Here is a 5,000-nt window from a genome sequence, read left to right as displayed (position 1 = left end):
GGCAGCGGCAGCCATGCCAACAGGGGGGAATCGGCAGCGCAGATTTTTCGACGAACATGGGCTGGACGCTGGACTGGCCGGGCCATGCAGGAAAATTCATCGAGGGGACACGCTGAAGAAACAGCGCTGGTTTAGACACGGTGGGCGCAGTGTTGGAATCGGCAGCGCCGATGAAACCGGCAAAGTCGGCAGAATTGGCAGCGGGTGCTGGCGATGGGTCTGGACGGGCTGGATAGTCCAAGGCTCGACGAGAAAGACCGCAGGTTGAGACACTGGGGCAGTGGCAGCCCGCGGGACAGTGTTGGCAGATTCGGCAGCGCAGATTTGTGCGGCTGCAGGTTCGTCGGGGAAAATCGGCAGCGCAGATTTTTCGACGAACATGGGCTGGACGATGGACTGTCCAGGCCAGGCAGGAAAATTTGTCGAGGGGACACGCTGACGAAACAGCGCTGGTTCAGGCACGGCGGGCAGTGTTGGAATCGGCAGCGCCGACGAAATCGGCAAAGTCGGCAGAATCGGCAGCGCAGATTTTTCGACGAACATGGGCTGGACGCTGGACTGGCCGGGCCATGCAGGAAAATTCATCGAGGGGACACGCTGACGAAACAGCGCTGGTTCAGGCACGGCGGGCAGTGGTGGAATCGGCAGCGCCGACGAAATCGGCACAGTCGGCAGAATCGGCAGCGGGTGCTGGCGATGGGTCTGGACGGGCTGGATAGTCCAAGGCTCGACGAGAAAGACTGCTGGTTTAGACACTGGGGCAGTGGCAGCCCGCGGGACAGTGTCGGCAGATTCGGCAGCGCAGATTTGTGCGGCTGCAGGTTCGTCGGGGAAAATCGGCAGCGCAGATTTTGCGACGAACATGGGCTGGGCGATGGACTGTCCAGGCCAGGCAGGAAAATTTGTCGAGGGGACACGCTGACGAAACAGCGCTGGTTCAGGCACGGCGGGCAGTGTTGGAATCGGCAGCGCCGACGAAATCGGCAAAGTCGGCAGAATCGGCAGCGCAGATTTTTCGACGAACACGGGCTGGACGGTGGACTGTCCAGGCCAGGCAGGAAAATTCGTCGAGGGGACACGCTGACGAAACAGCGCTGGTTCAGACACGGTGGGCGCAGTGTTGGAATCGGCAGCGCCGAGAAAATCGGCAAAGTCGGCAGAATCGGCAGCAGGTGCTGGCGATGAGTCAGGACGGACTGGATAGTCCAAGGCTCGATGAGAAAGACCGCTGGTTTAGACACTGGGGCAGTGGCAGCCCGCGGGGCAGTGTCGGCAGATTCGGCAGCAGTGTCTGCCGATTCGGCAGCGTTGGCTTGTTGGCGCGGGGGGCCGATGCGAGTGGGGACTTGGGCAGCGGGCAGTGAAAGCAAGAGTTTCCCCGATGCTGCCGGGAAAAACGCTCCCCGGGATGGCCGGGTGAGATGACCCGGCGGCCCGCGACGGGTCATTCAATTCCATGCCCCGTCAACATAACTCCCGATGTACTGTTTGCTTTTTCGGAAGAAGAGATCCATCCCCCCATCCTCGGCCAGCCAAAAACGCTCCAATTAATGGCCGGGTGAGATGACCCGGCGGCCCGCGACGCGTCATTCAAATCACTGCCCTATCGGCTACAACTGCTGATGGGTGGGATTAGAGGCCTGCCATGGTGGTGAGGGGCGGCGAGGACCGTGAAAGCTAGAGTTTTTCAGAGGCTGCCGGGAAAAAGGCCCCTCGGGTGGCGGGGTGCGAGGACCAGGCGCGTCATTCAATTCTCTTCCCTATCAACTTGGCTCCCGTTGGCGGGATTGGAGGCCTACTGTTTGTTACAGGGCTAAAATCGTCAGGGGAAGAGCTGACGAAACAATGCTGGTTTGGATGCAGGGGGTAGTGTTGGAATCGGCAGCGCGGACAAAATCGGCAAAGTCGACAAAAAAGACTGTTGGTCTGGACATCGGGGCAGCGGCAGCCATGCCGACAGGGGGGGAAATCGGCAGCGCAGATTTGTGCAGCTGCAGGTTCGTCGGGGAAATCGGCAGCGCAGATTTTTCGATGAACATGGGCTGGAAGATGGACTGTCCAGGCCAGGCAGGGAAATTCGTCAAGGGGACACGCTGACGAAACAGCGCTGGTTTAGACACGGTGGGTGCAGTGTTGGAATCGGCAGCGCCGACGAAATCGGCAAAGTCGGCAGAATCGGCAGCGGGTGCTGGCGATGAGTCTGGACGATTTATAGTCCAGGGCTTGATGGAAAAGACTGTTGGTCCAGACAATGGGGCAGTGGCAGCGCGGATTTGTGCAGCTGCAGGTTCGTCGGGGAAAATCGGCAGCGCAGATTTTTCGACGAACAGGGGCTGGGCGCTGGACTGGCCGGGCCAGGCAGGAAAATTCGTCAGGGGGCCACGCTGACGAAAACAGGGGCTGCGGAGTGGAAAATCGGCAGCGCAGATTTTTCGACGAACAGGGGCTGGACCGGCCGGGCCAGGCAGGAAAATTCGTCAGGGGGGCACGCTGACGAAAAGAGGGGCTGCCGCGTGGAAAATCGGCAGCGCAGATTTTTCGACGAACAGGGGCTGGACCGGCCGGGCCAGGCAGGAAAATTCGTCAGGGGGGCACGCTGACGAAAAGAGGGGCTGCCGCGTGGAAAATCGGCAGCGCAGATTTTTCGACGAACAGGGGCTGGACCGGCCGGGCCAGGCAGGAAAATTCGTCAGGGGGGCACGCTGACGAAAAGAGGGGCTGCCGCGTGGAAAATCGGCAGCGCAGATTTTTCGACGAACAGGGGCTGGACCGGCCGGGCCAGGCAGGAAAATTCGTCAGGGGGGCACGCTGACGAAAAGAGGGGCTGCCGCGTGGAAAATCGGCAGCGCAGATTTTTCGACGAACATTCGTCAGGGGGGCACGCTGACGAAAAGAGGGGCTGCCGCGTGGAAAATCGGCAGCGCAGATTTTTCGACGAACATTCATCAGGGGGGCACGCTGAGGAAAACAGGGGCTGCCGCGTGGAAAATCGGCAGCGCAGATTTTTCGACGAACAGGGGCTGGATGCTGGACCGGCCGGGCCAGGCAGGAAAATTCGTCAGGGGGGCACGCTGACGAAAAGAGGGGCTGCCGCGTGGAAAATCGGCAGCGCAGATTTTTCGACGAACAGGGGCTGGACTGGCCGGGCCAGGCAGGAAAATTCGTCAGGGGGGCACGCTGACGAAAAGAGGGGCTGCCGCGTGGAAAATCGGCAGCGCAGATTTTTCGACGAACAGGGGCTGGACGCTGGACTGGGCCAGGCAGGAAAATTCGTCAGGGGGGCACGCTGACGAAAACAGGGGCTGCCGCGTGGAATGGCAGCCTACACGCAGATGCGAATTCGGCAGCGCACGATGGCTTGAGCAGGTCATGGGTTCGACTTGGCGCGATCTGAAACCTGGACGAGGGACTGTCGACGCTGGACGAGCCAGCGCGGTGGCCTGTCGTGCCCCGTTCAGGGGGGGCCTGCCGCGGAGACAGCCCTCGCGGGCTCGACAGCGCAGGCCAGCGTCCCCGACGTCGCTGGCCGCGGCAGGCGAGCTGCCGGGGTTCCCGCATTCCTACAAGAAAACGTCGTGCTTTCCACATGAAACCAATCCAGTAAAATCAGCCATATTTTTATGAGGCTGCCCACTGAATTTGGGGTCATTCCGGGCCGGTTCCTAGTTTTGCGGATTTACTCGATTTCTAATGGTAGGAAAATTAAAACAAATACTTCCCGACCTCGAAAAATTCTGGGAAAATTAATGAAGGTGGATTGGATTTTTGCCAACCTCTGTGCAAAATTTCAGCTCAAAATACCAAGAAATGAAGTTTTTAGAGGGGGGGTGACAGCTGGGACCTAGTAGTGTCTCCCCCTGCCAGAGCTGCAATGACACTTATTGCTCTTTAGGGAGCCACCAGGCCGGCGCCCCTCAAAGACCACACGCGCGCGCGCGCCCGCCCGCGCTGGGCGCTGGGGCGCTGGGGCCTGAGGGCCTGGGGCCCTTGGGGGCCCTTGGGCGCTTGGGCGCGCGCGCGCGGCCCCCGCAGCCATGCCGCGCTGCGCGACGCGCGGACAGCCCCTGCTGGCTTGCTCTCTCGCCCGCGGGGGGGCTGCCTTCGGGCCCTGGCCCCCCGCGTTCTGGCCTGCCCCCTGCGTGGGAGAGGCTAGGCGCTGCAGGGGCCAGCCCGACGTCGCTGGCCGCGGCAGGCGACAGCCCGACATCGCTGGCCGCGGCAGGGGCCAGCCCGACGTCGCTGGCCGCGGCAGGCGACAGCCCCTGCTGGCTTGCTCTCTCGCCCGCGGGGGGGCTGCCTTCGGGCCCTGGCCCCCCGCGTTCTGGCCTGCCCCCCGCGTGGGAGAGGCTAGGCGCTGCAGGGGCCAGCCCGACGTCGCTGGCCGCGGCAGGCGACAGCCCCTGCTGGCTTGCTCTCTCGCCCGCGGGGGGGCTGCCTTCGGGCCCTGGCCCCCCGCGTTCTGGCCTGCCCCCCGCGTGGGAGAGGCTAGGCGCTGCAGGGGCCAGCCCGACGTCGCTGGCCGCGGCAGGCGACCCGCCGGGGTTCCCGCATTCCTACAACAAAACGTCGTGCTTTCCACATGAAATCAATCCAGTAAAATCAGCCATATTTTTATGAGGCTGCCCACTGAATTTGGGGTCATTCCGAGCCGGTTCCTATTTTTTCCGATTTCCTCGATTTTTAATGGTAGGAAAATAAAAAAAAATACTTCCCGACCTCGAAAAATTCTGGAAAAATTAATAAAGTTGGATTGGATTTTTGCCAACCTCTGTGCAAAATTTCAGCTCAAAATACCAAGAAATGAATTTTTTAGAGGGGGGGTGACAGCTGGGACCTAGTAGTGTCTCCCCCTGCCAGAGCTTCAATGACACTTATTGCTCTTTAGGGGGGTGCCCCCTGACTGGCCATGGGGCGCGCTGGCCTGGCGCCCATAGGCCTGCCGCGGGGGATATGTGGGCTGTTGCTAAACTCGGACTAAGGTGGGGGGCCTCATGGCCCGA

The sequence above is a fragment of the Populus nigra genome, chromosome 2, assembly GCF_951802175.1.
Source record: "Populus nigra chromosome 2, ddPopNigr1.1, whole genome shotgun sequence".
NCBI classification, from domain to species: domain Eukaryota; kingdom Viridiplantae; phylum Streptophyta; class Magnoliopsida; order Malpighiales; family Salicaceae; genus Populus; species Populus nigra.
The sequence above is the reverse complement of the archived record's forward strand: the minus strand, read 5'-3'. Positions refer to the sequence as shown.